A 20,265-nucleotide genomic window follows, 5' to 3' on the forward strand; every position below is an offset into this window, starting at 1 on the left:
ACTCAAATGTACTGCTTATCCTGCTGTATAATAGATTGCCCATATGAAGTATCTCATATCCACATTTAAAATCAGCTTTGATTGCCATTGAATACTCAGCGAAGTATGTATTACTTTTTCATGCTTTCCAGCATTTATAGATACATTGACTAAAGTGGCTGGCCTTTCATCTAGTGTAGCCACCTAATCTAAAATCTTACTATGACTGTTAATGAGCTATAGCCAGTAACCAGTTCTCTCCACAAGAATAATTTTATGACCTGTGCAGAGTTTTGAAGGTAAACAGTTGTAGTTGTTGAAACCAAAAAGTGTGCCGCTTTTACTTACTTAAATTTATAGTCTGCTTTCTTACGGGAAAGGACAATGAGCTCTTCGGGGCTGACAAGTACAGGACATTTTGGAGCACATTCATTACTAAAGGAGCGCTTGCGCCCATATATGCCCTCCCGCCCCTTGAGATTGGCAACAGATGCCCTTCTCTGGGAACCCTCCGTGAATGATACTAGGAGGGTGAGTACCTGAAGGAGGGCCTTCTCTGCGGTGGCGCCCCACCTATGGAATGCACTCCCCAGAGAGGTCCGCCTCGTGCCGTCGTTATTGTTTTTCAGCGCCAAGCGAAGACCTTTTTATTTAAAACTTATTTTAATTGTTAACTTATTATGTATTTATATGTTTTAAATTTTTAAGCCGAGATGTTACTGGGTTTTTAAAATTTTTAATTGTATTAATTTGTTATTTATATGTTTTAATTATGTTGTGAGCTGCCCCGAGGCTTTGTTGCGATGGGGGCGGAATAGAAAAGTTTTAAATAAATAAATAACTCACTCAGAGATGACTTGACGGCACATAAGAATAGATCGATTGATCAATGTGTGAGAATGTTCAATATAATGTATAGGAATGCAAGCCATAATCATTAATCATTTTTTTAAAATATTAAATCTCCAAGTAAAATGCTCAATACCTTGAGGTGTGTAGAATACTATCATATAGCCCCCTAGTTCTGATTTACATATCTTATTAACAACATAGTAAGATTTCATGTACCTATATTTTTTATCAGTCAAGTCAGGTTCGTGGCTGGCTAAAACACTGGAGCTTTTTCTGCTTCTAGTTGAAGTTTTTGGCTAGAGTATTAGTTGCATTTTAATTAATGTTGTAGATCATGATTTGTGAAGCATTAACTGTAACTTTTATGAATTCTTTTAGGGCATTTTTCTTTCATTTGCCTGCTTTCTAGTTTTGAATGTACAGCTTTTCTTCTAATTGTATACTATGTTGCATGCTTCTGAAATTAGCATTTACCACACATTGGAAGAAAATACATTTGAAACATCGTGCTAGAGAATAGCCTTGTGAATACCCTGAACTGATAGATGAACAAGTGGTCCTAGAACAAATCAAGCTACAACTTTCCCAAAGGCAAAAATGAGGCTGTCATACTGTGGGCATGTCATAAGAAGGCAAGTTTCACTGGAGAAGACAGCCATGCTAAGAAAAGTTGAAGGCAGAAGATAAAGACCAAACATGAGATGGATTTACTCCACAAAGAAGCCACAGACTTAAATTTACAGGAGTTGAGCAAGGCTGTCATGGATAGGATGATTTGGAGGGTTTCCATTTACAGGTTCACCATTAGTTAGAGACAACTCGATGGCATGTAATAACAAAAACACATTGGAATGTGTTAACTTTCCCACTGGCAGTGCATGTTTGACCTGGATTAGAATATATCACACAATGTTTAATGACAACATACCACTTAAATGGAAATTAGGATTCTAAAGTAGGTATTTTCCAAATAAAGTGCTGAATAAACTTGAAAGCTAAAGTGGGGAAGTAGGATGGAAGAAACTTGGCTAATAGAAAAAGGATGTTTAAAGTGTTCTGAACACTTCAAATGTTACATAAATGCTAACATTTGCATTATGTTCATAAAATAATGAGCATAATATTACTATTCAGAGACAATTCATCTGAAAAATTAGTGCTGTTATTAAACAGTCTGGCTTTTGTGACTCCCCTTTAGTTACGGACTGAATTTAAATACAGTGTTAAGCCATGGTTTATGTTAATTACAGTTTGTTGCTTCAGTCATGAATTTTTTTGCAGACAAGAAAACGGAAGTTCTTTCCTTATTTGGGTTTGTTTCTTTTCCACCTATTTTGCTAGGTAACAGTGGTTTCAGTTGAGGCTGCTCTTGCCAGACACCAACATCACAAGCAATGGTTTAAACAAGGCAGACTTTGCAAGCTAGCAACAAACTGGCTTAAATTTATGGTTTGCAGCTGGTTAACAAAACATGGTTTATTTGGGGAGAATCTGTTAATATACAGTGACCTGGTACACAGGATCAAACCAGCGTACAGCGTGGGTTAGCATTATGTTTAACTTAAAAATGGATTAAAAGGGAGTGCAGAGGAAGAACAGGGAAACTGTGGATTTTGCTAAGTGTTAATGTACGTTTTCACCCAGAAGTCACATACTTGATGTGTGTATCATGGGGAGTGAATTTTACTTTGACATGTGTCAATTGCATGTTATATGCAAATGTTCTAAGACACCATGAAGCCACTTTAAGTATTTAGAGCATGAACGCAGAGTGAAGAGGAATGGAATGCTTAACCCTTTTCCCTAATCTGTTTCTCTTTTCATAATCTCTTCCCAGGCAGTTCATTTGCCTTGCAGGGCTTCAATTATGAACACATGACTGGAATCTCATATGGAGGCAAGTCGGTGGGGGTGTTGAGTGATTAAGAGAAGATTCAGATAAAGAGCTCCCATACCCATTTATTTAGTCAAAATTTCCTTCCCCAAAAACAGCTTTGCATTTAAAAAAAAATACAAGTAATAGCCTCCTCCGTACATCTAACATATTTTTAAAGTCTTAAAACGGTTTCATTGTAAGTAAATGATTTTTGTTTTAGATGTAGTTCCATACGTTGACCAAGTAGAAAAGATATTTAGGATGCAATTATATGCATGTTTAGAAAGAAGAAACTACATTTCCCTGCATAAGGAGCATTGGGAGTGGTTGGATTTGTTATTGCCTAAACAAGATTGCATCCTTGAAGTATTTTACCAGTACTGAAGATTGAGACAACTTTGCAAAACATTAATACAGTCAAACCACAACTTCTGCAGATTTAACTTTGCAGATTTGATCATTTGTGAGTTTGCTTTCAATAATTAAATGAGATTTTGTGTGTGTGTGTGTGTGGGGGGGGGGTGCTTGCAGCCTACTGCAGAAAATGATCACCATAGAGAGAGGAAGAGGAAAGGGGAGATAGGGAGGGCCTCCAAAGCATGCCTTCTTGTCCAGTCCATCTGGAGAGGGAAATCCCTCCGGCATTTCCTTGGTGCAAAGAGTCACTTGTGAGTGAAAGGAAGGGGAATAAGAACATAAGAATGTAATAAAGAATGGAAGCCCTGCTGGTTCAGACCAAGGTCTGAGAGGGAGAGGTAGAAGAAATCCAGTACACAAAAGATCAACAGTATTATTAAGTGCTAAGGTCTGGTGGTGCGGATCTAGAGATATTCATGGTTTATCCACTTTTTGGGGTCTGTGCTCCTAACCCCTATGAATGTGGAAGGTCAGCTCTACTCACAAGTTAGAAGCTTTATTCTGAAGTTACAAATAATGGTTAGTGGAGCCCATGTGGCAAAATGTGAGAAGAGGTGTTACTAGGTTGGCCCTACCATTAGGCAGAGTGTGAGGTAGGTGTCTGTATGCTGCTTTGAACCAAAGGGCACTGTTGTCTCTGTTAAATAGTTCCACTTGAGTAGTAATCATAAGCTTACTTATGTGGCTATAACTGTTTTTAAAGGCAGTACTATTTTAAAAAGTAGTAAAGATTTCATACACGTTATGCATTTGTACTGCTTTTAGGTGCCCTAATTGGTACTGGAATTGTCTTTTCCATCTGTGTTAACCTGAATTCCACTGGCACATACTGTCTCTAAGAAAATTGAACTGGCCAAAGGAAGACAAGGATTGTCACCAGAACATATTTGTGAATCATGTCTTTAAAACTTTTTGTACTAATTTCTATACATTCTAAATTGCAGTGCTAAGGATTATACTGAATCTTCAATAAACAATTGCTTCATTTGGTAAGTAATTAAAGGAAATTGTCCTCAACAGCCAAAAAAAAAAAAAAGGTTGGGCAAAACTAGTCAGTCTCTTTTCTTACCTTCATTTCAAATTTCCACTAGGCTAGCGGTAGGTAATACTCATCCTGCATAGAGTTCTGCTTCATTGTGAGCATTCTGTCACTAGTCAGAGCTGTCAGGTATGTCAGTCGAGAAGTATTGTGGCTGTGTCAGAGACATAAACAGAGAGATTAGATGGCTACAAAGAGCTGTGAATAAGGGAATAAATTGTGTTCAGGAGGGGGAAAAAGTTAAAGAAACTGTTTTATCAAAAGGTCTGTTCAGGAGGCTACTGCTAATATATTACAGCTGGAACAAGATAATTGTGGAAAGAGATCTTTGGGTGTTCCCTGCAAAATGCTGCATACTTGCGATAAATATTCAAATACTTATTTTGTGTGGTGAGTGCCAGATATCCCATTCAAAGTGAAGTACAATTCCTTTCAGAACATTTAAAATCTACTGCCAGGAAATGTTAGGGACAGTTTTATAAGCCCACAAGGAATATTTGTACTAAATGGAGTCACAAAAATACGTTTTCACAAAAGTTTCCTTGGAAAATTCATTCAAGCCTTAAATGGCTCTGCAGTGAGAAATATCCAGTAGCAAATTCAATTGGGGCCAAATTCTTTCTCACTGCTGTTTCCTCTTTCCAAACAGGTTTGTTTGTGGGATAGGGACATTGCATACAAAGAATAGAATTATTACAGCCTTGTCACTCTGCACAGCCTATCAAGTATTCCTTTGTATTTTGGCAGTTAATCACCTGTCATTCCATTTACCAGAAGGAAATATTCCATTTGTCTGTGTGCTGTTAAAAGAATTTAGAACACTACCTTGGAATTCATGGTACTGAATGAAGAGACAAATTATGAGGTCTGTTTTTGAAAAATTCCCACGGACTTAACTGGAAAAGCACCACAATGTGCTACTATGCATAGTTCAACAGCCAAGATGTCCTGTCGCTTGTCCTGGTGGACCCTGCAATAAGGTTCTGAAAGGAGGGAAATGGGATGCATCATTGCAAAGGACTTTTTGATTAGTGAAGCAGCATTTTGTGGCTTATCAGATTGGTCTGGTCCTTTCCAGCATTTTATGCTAGCTCATGTAATTTCCCCCTTCCTTTTCTTAAGGTTACTGGGAAATATGATAACACTGTGATCGTAAATATACACAGACAGAGGTTCTTCCCCAGACTTAAGCATAACATTGGTATTAAATAAGAGAGACTAATTCCACAATAGTCAATTCACATTATTTTCATTCTGAAATGTACTACCTTTGAACAAATTACATTTATTGGACTGCAGTTGCATACAGTTTCAACACAATGCAATATCAGGTTTTTAAGCTGCCTTTGTTGTTGTTTCAAATTGGTGTGCTTTTTTTTAAGCTCCCGGGGACAAGAGCCATTTGAACTCCAAAACCACCCACGCTTTCAATGAAACTGTGTGAATAAGCTTTAGATTCCTCCTCAGTTTTCCAAGCTTTTATACTCTCATATGGTTTACACAGACAAAAGCACACTGGAATCCCATTTAGCCATCTAATTGCAAAAAGACAAAGAGGGTGGAAGTTTTAAACTGAAGTGCCCTCTTACAACTGCATTAAAACCCATTTTATTTGCTCTCCAGTTCCAAAATGCCTCCAGCACCCTAAGATGCCATGTTAGTCAATAACTCATGTGAACACAAGAAAGAAACAGACCCTACTGCTAATTCTTGCCATTAAGTATTTTATTTGCTCAAGACAAAATATGACATTTTTATCATTTTTATTAGATCATACATAAAGAAATTGTACTCTTTAGAAGTTTGGAATGGTCTTTCAAAGCATGCTTGGCAACCATAAAGCTGCTGCATCCTGTATACAGCCAATATAATCGTTCAGATAAGTCTGGAAATGCTGTTGCCACTTCAGTTTACTTTATCCTTCAACCATCAAGCTCAGTTCCTTAAAGAGAGTTAACATGTCACTAAGAACATGAAGACTATGAGAAGAGCTGTTCCGGGTAAGACGCAAGCATGTTATTCACACAGTAGCCAGGCAGCTGTCTGCAGGAAACTTACAAGTAAGACATGAGTACACAGCAGCATTACATGTTACCTACACTGCCTGTGACCCTGGAAGAACATCAGGACTAGTAGCCATTTACAGCCTTTTCATCCTGGAATTTGCCAATCTCCTAAAGGCCTCAAAACTCAGGACTGTCACTACATCACATGGTCATAAATTCCGTAGTTTTAACAGTGTGTGGAGAAGTCCTCCTTTTTGACTATTCTGAGCCTCCCACCAAACCACTTCAAGGGATGACTCTGGGTTTTAGTATTAGAAGGGGCAGGGAAGGATTGGTTTCCTGTTTTCTTTCTCCACATCATGTATAATGCTGTGCATCTCCATCATGTCTATTCTTAATTCCCCTTTTTCTAAGCTTTTGTCATGGCGTACTTGCTATACCCCCTTGATCATGTTAGTTGTCTTTTTCTATTAGCCCAAACAATGTTAAACAGTGATCCCAGAATACATGGGGACCTATTCTAGAATGACCCATTCTGAATTGTTCTTAGTAATGGCAACTACTTATAATGATTTTGGACTACAGTAATAATTGTAGTCCAAATAATTCCTTACTAGTGTCCATGCTATCTCTGGCTGATGGGAGCCAAAGTCCATGATGCCAGGTTGCTTGCTATTGCTCTAGTATAATCTTCAAATAGTTTTAGCTTCAGCTTCCTCTCTAAAATTATTCTACCTTCTCTTCTCAGCCATAACACCAACTATTTGTTCCAAAGAAGATTATACAGAAATTTTTGCACATGTAAGGCTTGCATGCATCCCATAGCTATGCATGAAAATCTGTGGATGGAGGTACTAATCCAAAATTGCCATTAGAAAGGGAGATAGAATACAACATGTCTGACTCTAATACTACACATGGGGAGGAAAATGCAATTAAAATGAAATCAAGTTTTGATACTGAAGCTGTCACTCCAACAAATTCAGTCTAGAATCAAAAAGAATCCTTTAGTAGGAACCAATGAATGATTCCTAAAGCAGGATCTTGCACCTCCCTGAAACTTAGTGCTTTTCCTTCAGGTGATCTGCTCACACCATGAAGGTCTTTTCCTGTAGTTTGAGCACTTTTTTATTGCTAGTGCTTAGTTCTTATAATTAGTTTATCAAATCAGAATATAGAGAACTGTATATTTGTTTTTATGTGTTCATATCTATCTTATATTCCAAGTAACATACAATACTACACAAACATGAAATGCACAGAAAGCATTAAACAACCATCAGAAAATGTCAATGTTATAAAAAAGCCCAAACTCTCCAAATCAACAAGAACAGTAACTCAACTCCCCTCCCTTGTAAAAAAAAAAAAAAGTTGATGGTACCAAGAAAAGAAAACAGTGATATATAATACAGAAATAAATGTTTTTAAGTAAAGCTATTTAGGGCTTTGAGGGTTAAAACTAGCACTTTGAAACATCAGGCTAGCTCAAACACACCACTTGCTCAAAGCATAAACCAAGATTCTTTGTAAAAAACAGTTGAAGAAAGTGTATTACTTGAAAAAATACATGAAATATGTAAACACATTATTAAAATCATACATGCACCACTTGTTTCCCTGCTTCCTTCATGGCTGGGAAGTTCAGGACAGATCTGAAGCAAGAAATGATGCATATAAAAATGGGGATGTTTTTCACATGGACTCTTATCTCAAGGATCTACGTGTTTGAATTAGGTATTAGAGTTTTAAAAAGTTTTTCCAAATTTGAAACAATGTGTCATACAGTGTGTATATTGGATGCCATTTTATTTTGTAACAAAATGTATAATTTATCTTGGTTGTATATTGTACTGAAGAAAGGTTCAACATGTTTAATATGCGTGATTACCTAAAGCTGAGAGACCTGTTGCAAAGAGAGGCCTGACAGTGGGGGTATGTTATTGCCCTCCAGGTCAACTTGAGACCCTGGATGATGGCCTGACAGACCAGATTCTAAGGATATCTTGGTGGAGAGACACAGTAATTATGGGAGATTTCAGTCTCCCAGATATTAGTTGGGAGACTCACTTGGCGGTGACAACCAGATCATGTCACTTCCTAGAAGCTATAGAGGGAGAGTTTTTCACACAGAGGGTCCGAGAGGCAATGAGGGGGGGGGAAATATCCTTGACTTGGTCTTGACCAATAGAGAGGAGCTGATAGATGAAGTACAGATTAGGGGAGCTCTGGATGCGAGTGATCACTCCATCCTTGCTTTGAGATCAGGGGACTGGGAACGTGCAGCAGGTCGAGCACTAGAAGCTGGGACTTCAAGAGGGCCAGCTTTGGCCAACTGAAGGCCAGACTGGGGAAAGTCTCCTGGGATAGGTTACTGGAAGGTAAGCGAGTTGAGGAGGGGTGGATGGCACTCAAAAGGGTGGTTTTGGAGGTGCAAGCCTTGACCATACCTCTAGTTAGTAAGGTGGGGAGACGGAGGAGAGCACCGCCATGGATGCGAAAGGAGGTGGTTAGAGGGATTAGATGAAAGAGGAACCTCCATAGGAAATGGGTACTGGGGCAAATAGACAAAGGGTATACCGGGAGGAGGAGGCCCGTTGCAGAAGGATTCTTCTCAAGGCTAAGGCTGATTAGGAGCTGAGACTTGCCAAGAATATCAAGAGCAACATTCTTTCAGCATGTAAATAGGAAAGGGAAGGGGAGACAAGTGGTGGGACCACTACATAAGGAGGAAGGAGATCTAGTGACTGACATGAGGGAACAGGCACAGGTGCTAAATCACTATTTCGCCTCTGTGTTCTCCCCAACACAGGATGAGGGAGTTCCGCATAAGAGATTAGATGAGGCCGGGGACTTAGGGGCACAGATTAGAGTCACCCCCCTAGAAGTCGGGGGGCTCCTCAGGGCATTGGACATTACAAAAGCGCCAGGCCCTGACGGGTTACACCCGAGAGTACTTAGAGAGTTGGCAGGGGTTCTCTCACGCCCGCTGGCCTCCATTTTTTGAGGCCTCATGGAGAACGGGTGAAGTTCCAGAGGACAGGAGGGTGGCATCAGTGGTCCGAGTTTTCAAAAAGGGTAGTAGACATGGGGAATTACAGACCTGTTAGCCTTACATTCATTGTGGGAAAAACAATAGAAAGGCTCATAATAGAGATCTAGTGATGCTAGATAGGGAAGGGAGGCTGACAGCCACACAACACGGCTTCCACAAAAACAGGTCCTGCCAGACAAACCTTGTGGAATTCTATGACAAGGTTTTGAGATGGCTAGATGGAGGGGATGCAGTGGATTTGGTATACCTGGATTTCAGCAAGGCCTTTGACAAAGTGCCCCATGATATCCTGGTGGAGAAACTGAGGCGTTTTGGCATACACCAAAGCACTGTCCGGTGGATTAGGACATGGCTGACTGACCGAAAGCAGAAGGTAACCATTAGTGGGGAATCATCGGGATGGCGGCCAGTGACAAGCGGGGTCCCCCAGGGGCCGATCCTGTTTAATTTTTTCATAAATGACATGGAAGAAGGGGTGAACAGTCTGCTGATCAAATTCGCAGACGATACTAAAACTGGAGCAGTGGCCACAACTGAGGGGCAGGTACTCCAGATCCAAAAGGATCTGGACAGACTATGGAAGTGGGCAGGAGACAACAGGATGGCATTCAATGTGAATAAGTGCAAGGTCTTGCACTTGGGGCACAGGAATAGGTGTCATAAGTACAGGTTAGGTGACAAGTGGCTGGAGAGCAGCACTTGTGAAAGGGACCTCGGGGTACTGGTTGACTGCAGGCGAAACATCAGTGTCAGCAGTGTGATGCTCTGGCAAGAGGGTGAGCGCCACCTTTAATTGCGTAGCCAGAAGTGTGGCTTCTAGATCAAGAGAGGTATTACTACCCCTCTATACGGCTCTGGTGCACCTGCAACTGGAGTATTGTGCTCAGTTTTGGGCCCTTCTTTACAGAAAGGATATAGCCAGGTTAGAGTCAGTGCAGCGTAGGGCCACAAGGTTGGTGGTCGGTTTGCAGGGGATAGGGTATGAGGCAAGACTGAGGGAACTGGTCTCTTCAGCCTGGAGAAGAGGAGATTCGGAGGGGATCTGTTGACGACATACAGGTATGTGAGGGGATGTCACATGGAGATGGGTAGAGACCTGTTCTCCCCTGCAGAGGAGGGCTGGACACGCTCCAATGGAGCAAAGCTCAGGGAACCAAGGTTCCATTTAGATGCCAGGAAGCACTTCCTGACAGTCAGGACCCCCAGGGTGTGGAATGGGCTTCCACGAGAGGTTGTTGAGGCCCCATCGGTGAGGGTGTTCAAAGATAGGCTGGAGATGCACATGGTGGGCATGTTGTGAGCAGAGCCAGCTGGTGCTGGAGGTCAGACTACATGGCCCAGGAGGCCCCTTCTGATTCGCTCTGTTTCTATGTTTCTATGCTGGAGCCTTGGTAAAACTGGAAGAGGACAGCATTGTTTAGAGTATCTGTTTGGCCTCATGCCTAGATGTGGCTTTAAAGCCCTCTTCCCTCCCTTCCCCACACACTTTATTGCTGACTCTGCTTCCTGATCCCATTGTGGGATTAGGACTGAACCAGCAGCTTGGGGGTGGGGTGGCATGGAGGAGCCATTGCATCCCCATACATTCTGCCGCCTAACCTCTATGTGGCACTGTGGCAAAGCAGAACTGCACTGCTACACTAGTATTTAATTCCCACTAAGGCCAGATGGGAGAATCCTTGTTTCTCTAAAGAACCTACAAACTACTGTGGGTGGGAGTGGCAAGTGTACAACAAAAGTCTCAGAAAGTTTCTGTGAAGATTTAAACCAACTTGAATGCAGTTCCACCAAATATATTATTTTTTTTCTGGCTTCCTATAGCCATTTAAAACTTGGAAGAATTTTAATGAAAACATCTATTTGTTCTTTCTTTACTCTTGTGTTATGTGCTGTCCATCTCTCTTTGATTTATGGTGACCGTATAAGTGAAAGCCCTCCAAAATGACACTCTCATTCAACCCTTGTAAATTCGAGTCTCTGGCTTCCTTGATGAAGTCATCTCACATTTATCTTTCTTCTTGCTTTTCTTTTCTTCTGGCTTCAACTTTCCTAAGCATGATTGCCTTCTCCGCTGAGTTTTCCTTTTTGATGATGTGCACCTGATGATGATGAGGAAAGCATTTAGACAGCAGAAATGACTATGCTAGCCCCATGCTTTTTAAAGATTGGAAAGCATAGGAAGCACAGAGGCAATCCTAAGCTCAATGCTCCTCCTGCTGGGTACCCATAATTCTCTTGAAGAGTTACAGCAGCCACATTGGATAGCAACCTCCCTCTGCAGACATAAGAGTCCCTCAAGCTTGTGCAAAAACAAGGAATATCAAAGGGGCCAAGAAGACCATTGGGTCTAGGGTCACCAATTTATACCATCCCACTCAGATGACTATTCAATTTCTTTTTTAAATGTGTCTCATGTGGGAAAGCTCATGACCTTTCTAGGCAACTGGTTCCACTGTTACATTGCTCTGACAGTAAGGAAATTTTTCCAGATATCTAGCCTAAATCTGGATTGTCGCAACTGGAATTGATTATACCTACCCTCTGGTATCAGTGAGAAGAGAGCTTGACCTTGTTTGTGGCAGCCTTTGAAGTATTTCTTGAGTGAATTTCATGTCCCCACTCAGCCTTCTCTTAGACTGAACATACCCAATTGTCTCAGTCTCTCCTCACGGGACAGCATTTCCAAACTCTGGATCATTTTGTTGCCCTCCTCTGGACCCTTGTAAGAACTTGGAGCTATATAAGGATGATGTCTAATGTCAAATGATCAGAAGAAAATATTATAAAAAGCTCTTATAGTTCACTTATTATCTGTAAAAAGTATATATCATGAATACGTTGGAAGTACTTGTCAACACTTGCAAAGCTCTGTCCCTACAGCTTTAATTAATATGCTTAACATTTATTTTTTGTCCCTGTTTTTTCCTGTCCTGTTTGTTAATTAGAACCCTGTCATGAATATTTGGTTGGTGGATCAGTGCCAGACATAAGAAAACTAATCCACATGGCCATTATATGTATGCTGAAGAGTGGCATATCATTAAAAAAAAAACATGCAAAATGACTACTTATTTTCTAATTCTCTTTCAGGATCTCAGAATTATTTATCCTACAGGCAATGGATTTCCCAATTTTCAGAAAGATCACTTTTCAGAAAGATCACTTTCCCACATTTGCCTGCAGACAATGACGGATCCTATGACGTCTTTTGTGTTAGGCATGTTCTCTACAGCCTTTCATGGAGAACATCTTGCATGTCAGATACTAACTGCAGGACTCTGGTTAACAAGGAAGCTCAGGCACCTTAAAAGGAAAATACACAAATTGAAGAAGACACTTTCATTGGCTAGAGACTCCATAGTCGGATGCACAATGGGGTTACTGGTAGTGTACATCACTCAGTGGAGGGGAAAAATAGATTCGGGGTTGTTTATTGTCTTTTACAGTATAAACTCAAAGTTGGTGGGTCATAGTCCCACTTCTGCTTAATTTGACTTCTATCATTTTTTTTAAATTCCCAAAAAGGCTCATAGCAGCATCTCATGCAAAGCATGAAAAAATTCTGGATTTAATAAAATAACTACAAGATATAATCCATCTGAATGTGACCCTCTCTTTGCCTAATCTGATAAACACATAAGGCAATATCAATACTGCAAATAAACATCTACATAGGCAGGAATGTTTTGCGTAAGGAATTAACTCATTCCAAGTGTGCACTGAATCAAATGCACTAATGAATTCCAGCATTTGCTTTATTGAGTCAGACTGGGTCCATCTAGCCTAGTACTGTTGACACTTACTGGCAGCAACTCTCCAGGATTCTATCATGACACTGCCTGGAGATACCAACAATCAAACAAGGGACTTCCTGCATTCAGAACAGGTGCTCAACCACTGAACTATGCCCCCCCCCCCACTTCCTTTGGAGTGATAAGATCTTATCTGGGTTGGCTTGGGTGGGGGAACTTTGAAGCATGCAATATTGTTTCATGCATTGTTTTTACAATTTGATATCTTTGATGCATATATATTTAAAATTATGACTCATTCTGAGCTTTGGAGATGGGGCAGATAAAAAATATTGCTACATAACATTCCTGTTCAGGTGTTTGCTGAGAATGTGCGGAGAGAAGACCAGGATTTCATGTCGTATTCCCACCTTCAAGGTTGCCGACCCTGCTAGCTGCAGCCCCAGACTTTTCATTTTTAGCTGGAAGGTCTGAGGCAGGGATCTTTGCATGTCTTCCTGAACACAAGGTAAGAAATGAATAGAGGCATACACATAAACAGGGCTGATAAAACATGAATTGTGAACAAGTCACATGAATTGAGTTTGATGCATTTGAACTGTTGTGTCTGGTTGTGTTCCTGAACATGTTTACTGAGGAATAAAAATTCTTGAACTTAATGGGACTTACATCTGAGTAAACATGCAGAGGATTGTATTATGGCTGCTTTGACTTATGCCCCAGAAAATCCTTTGAAAGTGGATTTAGATCCAGGTTGCTGCTAGTTAACATGCAGACAAGTGAAAAATGAAATCAAGCACAGGATGAGGCAGAGCAAGGCCTGTGAGGTGTTGATATCAGGGGGCAGCAAGATGCTGAAGGAGAAAGTGGTGTACCACACAGCCTGTCCTGTGCTCCCTAAATCAGCTTGTTGCCCTCAGGTGTGGCACTGAAAGCTGTGGTATCATTGGTGCTGAATCAGAAAATAGACCTACACAGCCGAGGACCAAAATACCTCATAGAGGAACTCTCCAGGGGCTTATTCTGAGGGAAGGAGAGCAGGGCAGCGTGTGGTCCTCACCAAGGCCCTCCTGGCACCACCACTGTTACCTTCTCAGCACCAAGCTAAGTACTTGCTCCCATACACTGGACAGCATATGATAACTGGTCCTGGATTTGCCACTGTTCTGCACTGTGAACTGTTTTGTACTCTAGTCGGGATTACGTCGTAAATCCAGATGGGATTTCTGTGTTTCGCCTGGGACTCCCTTCCATTTCAGTCTAAGCCTCAGGCAGCAAAATCCGTAGGGCTTTCCCTGGATAAGCGAGGTTGCCCTCCCCTTGCGGTTCGTTGCGTTTGGGATGCTACCCGGTCGAGCCAGTTCTTTACACATCCAGCCCTGCAGATGTCAGTGTAGCCTGCGAATAGCAGCGCCAGGGGCAGGGGAGGAAGCCTTCCCCCGCCCCCGTCCCGGCTCCCTTCCTCTCCAGTCTCCCGTTCCTCGCCTGCTGTCACTAAGAGCCAGACTAGCTGCAGACAGGCGGGAGGGGAGGGGGGGAGGAGGAGGAGGAGGAGGGACTGGGACTGGGAATGAGTTGGAAGCAGACAGCCTCAGCGCGCAGATCTTGCCTGCCGGAGGAGACAGACAGACAGACAGACAGCCGCACAGGCGGAGGGAAGGAGGGAGGGGAGCAGGAGGAGGAGAATAAAAGAGACTTCGTCTGCTCTGCATGAGGAAAAGTCCTCCTCCTGGTGCTTCGGCGGCGTGTAGGGCTGTCATGAAGGAAAGGTGAGTGTGGACAACCTGCCCGGGGAGCGCGGGGCGTGGAGTGTCTTGCGTCTCTTGCCCTTGGCAAATAGGCGCTTGGAGCTGCCGCGCTCCGGGAAGCGCGAGTCCCCGAGAAGGAAGGAGTTGCTCCAGCAGCGGCAGCTCCTAGACAGCTGGAGAAACTAAGTGTCTGGCAAAGTGAGGAGAGGCCCAAGTTGAAGGTCTGCTGCGGCTCTTAAAGAGACAAGGCGCTTCTGGGGTTGCACCGAAGGAGAGGTTTCTCTTTCTCCTTTGTGTCTTTCGCCGTCGCTTTCCTTGGCACACAGGCAAAGTGCGTGCAGGACTGTGTGTGTGTGTGTGTGTTGTCTCGCTCTGTGTGTGGCATACTCCCGAGATGCAAGCTATGAACAAAAACCACACGTTAGCTGGTGGGACCCACCACACACCGAGTAATCCCTGTAGCGTACATGCTTATCCAGACGACTGCATATTCCAGTGGGGTTTTGCCCGGGTTTGAAATAGTATCAGAGGATGCATCTGCCTTTTGGGAGCTGAAATCAGAGGAGGACAGTTGGAACTAAACCCTGCCAGGGCTTCCTCAAACACTGGCATTTCTGTTACTTTGTCATTCAAGAAGTCTGGTTACCAGTAGAGGCGTGAGGTTAACCATCACTGCGTCACTATTAGTATTACTACTACTACTATTATTAATAATATTATTATATGAAATAACTATTTGTCATGTTTGATACAGCTTTGGGATGATTGGTCTGTGCATGTGAGCCGCAACTGGTTATACTGTTTTGTTGGGGGATTTTAATAGCGGGAGATAGCGCTGGAAAGTGTTTAATTGACATTTCCGACTTGTATTGTGGTTTGAAGGAACTACTGAGAGTCCCAGATAGAGTTTTTTGAGTTGGTGTCTCAAGAGAATGGCAACTGTATCCCACATCACTGCAAGCAAAGCTTTATACAACAGAATCATTTAATATGAATGAAATGTAAGGCAATAGAGGAATCATTTTCAAGCTAATGCCTTTAAAATACACACACAAATAGCAATATATTTCAACATATATTTAATTTTTACTTGCTATACAGCTGTACACTCAAAAACTGCCCCAGGAGGTTGTCAAAGAGGAGACTGCTAGCTGTACACTGTGCAACAGACTGAGGCATGCGACTTTTATAGGAGAGGCAATAAGCATCCGCTGGGGTCTCAGCAAATGGAAAGTCAATACTTGCCGAAATGGCTTGTCACTTTTCACACTTTAATAGAACAATTCTTTATGCATCCTCCTTTTATGTGTTGGCTTTAGGTGCAGTTAGGATAAGCTTCTGGAGTAAGCTGGGAATACTGTTATTAGTTGTATATTTTATATATGTATATGCAGATTGTTTTTGTTGGGATTACTTTAATGGTGAATTTTGAAGCCATTTCATTGAAATAAACCATAAGATAAACCAAGCACAATCTGTGCTACTTTCAAGATCTGACCTTTAACATTTTTAAAAGTGGTTCTTTTAGCATGCAAGTGGTACAAATTATGCAATTATTCATTTAGTAGTTTAAATGTGGTACCAGAGGAGCAGTCAGTGTTGAAAAACATGCTATTTTAGAATGCCTACTAGCATTTTTGCCTTCTTTGGATTGTGTGTATGTATGTATATGCATACATATAAAGGAATACTTTAGCTGAAGGAGTTTTCTGGAAAAAGAAACAGGAAGTGACTTAAGTAATAAGGACAAAAGGGTATCTTGCAATTAAGAGTTTGGCAGTGTAAGCCTGTGCTTTCTCAGAAATAAGTTCCTCTGTGTTCTTAACTTTGCAAAGACTTGCAATTTCAGAATATAACTACCTGTAGCTGACAATCTGTGTAGTGAACAGTTTGGCTTCTAGGGAAGGGATTCTTACCTGTCACCATTAGAAATCTGTTATATTTCTTCTTATTCTGGGTTAGCATTTAATGCTCTCATTTCTGAGTTACACACAGTACAATCATGTACATATTTACTCTGAATTAAGTCCTGTTGAGTTCAGTGGGACTTACTTCCAGGTAAGTAGATAGAATATTGCTGCCTCAGCCGATTTAACTGAAGTCTTATATTGAGTTCGCTCAAGTGTTAATTATATTTGTTGGTGATGGTGCTGTTGTTTGGTAGCTTCTAGGAAACATGTAAATATTCCATTTTCCTACTGCTAGAATTAAAGGTGATAGGTTATTGGGCAGGACATTAGAGGAGATGGCATATATTAAAACTGGTGAATGCCCTTACTTTGTTGCCAGCTGAAATAGTGACAAAATGTTCTGCACATCTATATCTGTACTGGTGCTTTCAGTATTGAGTTACTATGAGTGTACCACAAGAATCTTTAGTGCCACAATCGTAACTGCAAAATATTCTATGCACTTGAAAGTATGAAGTGACATCTCTATTTTGTGCTTGGGCCTGTATTCTTTTCTGCCTCCTTGATCAGATGATTCATAGGCATTAGATTATTATCTGTGACTGTGCACAGGTAACCTATGCTTCTGTTATTACAGAGCTCAGTTTTCCAACAATTTGAAGGGTGAACCCTACGATTCCTATACTAGTAAACTCTTTCTGATTACGTCTATACTGTTTCTAAGTGTGGTCTCTTATTTCCTCATTATGCATTTTTGGTCTGCAGGTCTGTTTCCTCCTTAAGGAGGTGCCAATGTTCAGTGTACCTGTCTTCCATTAGCATCAGTTGTGCCTCTGTGAAGGCCATAACTGAGAAGAGAATGAGAGGAAGTGGTGTGAAGACTAATGCCGGCACTGGCCTGAGATGCCTTGCTGAGGGAGCATGGCTGCAGCAAGCTAGGCGGCACTGGCGGTTCCTCCTCCTGCAGGAGATCTGCTGCTCCGATTCAAGTTGGTGAAATAAAGCTGCTGCCTGTTGGTGGTCCCTTTAGGATTTCAGGCCAAAATTGCATAAGAATCTCTATGTTGTTTGTAATTGCTCAGAAGACTTGAGAATTCTGGCATGAGTTTCCTATCATAGTGCTAAATTTCAGTTCTACTCTTTCTGATTTCAGGTGGTTTGTGTTTGGGTAGACTGCCCCTTAACCTCTTTACCTGGTGTGATTTCCAGATGTTTCTTCAGGGAAAGTGTGCACTCCTGACTTCCTTTATTTTTGAACATTTGTTTTGGATAAGTTAATTCACTTAGTGGTTAGCAGCTTTATAAAAGTGGCATCATAGCTGATCAATCGTTGTGAGAGTTTTCACTATTGCTGGACTGGGTGAAAGATTACAATAATAAGTTTCTAGTAATCTTTCTAGGGGCACACTTTACTGAGGATGGGGGATAACCCTTGGAACTTGGAGGATGATAAGCATCCTTTGCAGGGTGGAAAAAGCAAGGACAGAAAAGTTGCTCTATATTCTTCCCACTTTGAAAAGCAGCTAGATGGTATCCAACTAACTGGTGCTTTGGATTGGGAAGAAAGGAGGCCGAGGCACCGCCAGCATATTTTGAATATCACAGTGTTGGTCTCCTTGTAGAAGACCCCCAAAACCTATTCTCTAAGGTTGTTCTTCTAACCTCAGAGATTTATTTATTTAAACTTTTCTATACTGTCCTCTTACCAAATAGTCTCAGGACGGTTTTACAATAAACAAAGTAAGACACAGTATCATTTCTATACAGAAGTGGCTTGTGTAGTTCTTTATGTTCCAGATGTGGGAGTTGGGGTTGTGCTTTGAATGCAGAGGTCTGAGGTCAGAGCTGGGGTTCCAAAAAACCTTGTGGCCCTCTGGACACTAAGAACTATTGGATTTCTCTCCTCTTGGACTTATCACTTCCTTGGCCAAGTTAGCTTTTAGAGATTGGTTTAGAGGTGCATGAGATTTATCTCTACTGTATCAAATGTTACTGTTGAAAGTACTGGTTGGGTTGTTTAAAGTCTGTGTTCTGACATCTGTGTAAATATTTTTGGAAATGCATGCCTCCATGTGGTAATATATATCACCTAGACGTAAACTGGGTTTCTTAAAATATTTTTTATTTAGAGTAAACTCTGATGAAAGTGGTATTTTGAAGGGGATAGATATTTGCTTTTAACATGATGAGAAGTTTCTTTTATAGTATTTGGCACTAGGCATGTGTCTATCTGATGGAGTAGTATTATTTCTTTGTTCCATTATCAGCAAGGGAAACAACACATTTTTAAACAGATTCAGACAGTTACTCCAGGCCTGGTCTATACAGCTTATGTATTTGCTAGTGGCACCCAGCTAACATCAGCTGCTTCGTAAAAGACCTGGTTCCAGTACTCTGGTGTATAAGTTGCTGAGAATCCACCCTCATTGCATAAATATTGACACATTTTCCCTCTTTTCCTCAACTAATGACTGTGTCTAAGAATAGCTTCCTTGCTGGTTAGATAGACCAGGGTGGCTGATTTCTGATGCAGGTGTATCTCTTTTATTTAAAGTGTATCGGCAAATGGCAACAATAATTACCAAGAATGAGAAAGATTTCACAGTCAAAGGTTACTAGGAAGGAGAAATTACATGTATAGGTAGGGACTACCTACCTATATATAGGTACGTAGATAGACATGTTACCTCTGGCACCATAGCTGTTCCCTAGTTACCAATTCTGACATACTCCCAACAAATTAGCTATGGAAATGATAGAATGCAATTTTCTAGATATTTAACATGTCCATTCTTATGGCTGCATTATGATTAGTGCTACAATAAAACCTTGCTGAGGAATGCTTTGGTACATTAAATGTAATTCAAAGAACAATTAATAAAATGGTGATTGCAATAGGAAAAACTAATTCATAAAGGATAATCACAGTATGTTACCTAAAGCACATGCTGCCTTCTGATTTATGTTACTTATTAGCATTGATTTGTGCCACTGATTTACATGCATGTAACTTATTTGCTATCAATTCTACTGTAAAGGTAAAATTTGAGAGGGTAGACACTCTGGGTTTGTTTCAGCCTTTAGTTGTCACAGGTGTGTATACTTGCACCTTTTCCCTAAATTATCCATATAGGAATCCTTGTGCAAACCTGATTTACATTATTCTTGTGAAGCATTTGTTACTTAAGTAACTAGTAGGGTTAAGAGTCCAGTAGTAGATAATTTGTGGCCCTCCAGATGTTTTGGTCTGCATTTCTGTCAGTCCTAGCTAGTATAACCAGTGATGAGGTATAATGGGCATTGTAGCCATCCAGATGTTTTGGCCTACAAGTTGCCTGCCCTTGATTTAGATTTCCAAGTACTGCAGGATTCCTGTGGTTGCCAATGTATCTGATCAAATTATTCCTTAAAATAATAGCTAGACTGTCAAATGGAAATATAAATAAACAGGCATTGGTATTGCCTTCAAACCTTATGGAAGTGTGTGGAATTTCTAACTTCATTGGACAGTCAGACAGTCTGGTCCGATGTTCTCCTGCTTGCTGTATTATGTCAACTTTGTTAGTGCCCTGTTCTCATTCTTTAGCGGCTCAAACAATATTTTAACAATGTTAGAGCCTAACAAGATGATGTC

The 20,265-nt window shown here is 41.1% G+C and overlaps 1 protein-coding gene across 2 annotated transcripts in view; it reads left to right on the forward strand.

Annotated features, from left to right (window-relative positions):
- Positions 1–14,556: 14,556 nt before the first annotated feature.
- The window catches only part of LDLRAD4 (low density lipoprotein receptor class A domain containing 4), a 324,657-nt gene continuing 318,948 nt past the window's right edge, over positions 14,557–20,265 (forward strand). For both annotated transcript variants that reach the window (XM_044426637.1, XM_044426638.1), the window contains exon 1: positions 14,557–14,742. The gene's annotated coding sequence lies outside the window, so the exon portion shown is untranslated. The remainder of the gene's footprint in view (positions 14,743–20,265) is intronic.

Source organism: Varanus komodoensis, unplaced genomic scaffold (genome assembly GCF_004798865.1).
Source record: "Varanus komodoensis strain SLA01 unplaced genomic scaffold, ASM479886v1 scaffold17, whole genome shotgun sequence".
NCBI lineage: Eukaryota > Metazoa > Chordata > Lepidosauria > Squamata > Varanidae > Varanus > Varanus komodoensis.